At 32.2% G+C, this 1,033-nt stretch overlaps 1 non-coding gene across 1 annotated transcript; it reads right to left on the bottom strand.

Moving 5' to 3' along the window:
- Positions 1-641: 641 nt before the first annotated feature.
- LOC122126305 lies at positions 642-748 on the bottom strand. The gene has a single exon (XR_006150887.1). It is a non-coding gene; the product is annotated as a U6 spliceosomal RNA (small nuclear RNA).
- Between the last annotated feature and the right edge of the window lie 285 nt (positions 749-1,033).

Below are 1,033 nucleotides of genomic sequence, written 5' to 3'. Positions count from 1 at the left end.
GGGTTATATCGTGGGGAGAAACATACAAAAAAACAAAAAATTGACATCACACATTATAAGTACCTGAGAAACAAGAGCAAGAAACAAAAAACCACTTGTGTCCCTATTTTGGGGTTCAATTTCTTTAACATTATTTTATCTGGTTATATGCACATATCTTTTGAACTTTTCTGCTTATCCCAGACATACATTTGTTATTGAAAATAAGGGAAATCATGGAACCTATGTTTCTTTAGACTTGGCATACTTCAGTCAATAAATTTTTTTCCAAGTCTTTCCATTTCCTAACAAATTGGGAGATGTCATTCTTTCTGATGGAGGCATAGAATTCCATTGTGTAAATATACCGTATTTTCTTGATCCATTCATCTAATGGGGGCATTTGGTTTGGATTCATATCTTAGCTATCATAAATAATGTTGCAATCAACATAGTTGTGCTGGTAGTTTTAGTATGGTCTTGTTTATGATCATTTGGGTAAATCCCCAAAAGTGGGATTACTGTGTCATACGGGAGTTTTATGTAGAGTCTTTTGAGGAACCTCCATACTGCTTTCCAAAGTATTTGAACAAGTTTACACTCCTACCAAGAATGCAGTACGATTCCCTTGTGACCACACACCTTTCAGCATCTGTTGTTGTAAAAATATGGAATGCTACACAAATTTTCATGACATACTTGCGCAGGGGGCATGCTAATCTTCTCTGTATTATTCCAATGTTAGTGTATGTGATACTAAATTGAGTACAGAACATTTTTTTATATAAAGTATAATTTTATTGATTTTATTAAACTAGACAATTCAACAAAATTAAGTTCAAAAGAATTGTTGTGAAATTTTAGAATCATATATTTCTTACATAAGCAAACATTTAGGAATAAAATCAAGATAGACATGCCAAAAACAAAATAATTCCAGATATTTGTAGTTCAAGAGATGTGTAGGAGGAGGAATTCAATTATTCTATACAAGGCACCTGTCAAAATGAACATTGCAGCAAGTGTTTAGGTTTGTTAAAAGTTTTAAGGTTTT

This window comes from Dipodomys spectabilis, unplaced genomic scaffold (assembly GCF_019054845.1).
Source record: "Dipodomys spectabilis isolate Male_0828 unplaced genomic scaffold, ASM1905484v1 ptg000274l, whole genome shotgun sequence".
NCBI classification, from domain to species: domain Eukaryota; kingdom Metazoa; phylum Chordata; class Mammalia; order Rodentia; family Heteromyidae; genus Dipodomys; species Dipodomys spectabilis.
Note: the sequence above shows the minus strand (reverse complement) of the source record. Positions and strands in the feature narration are given on the sequence as shown.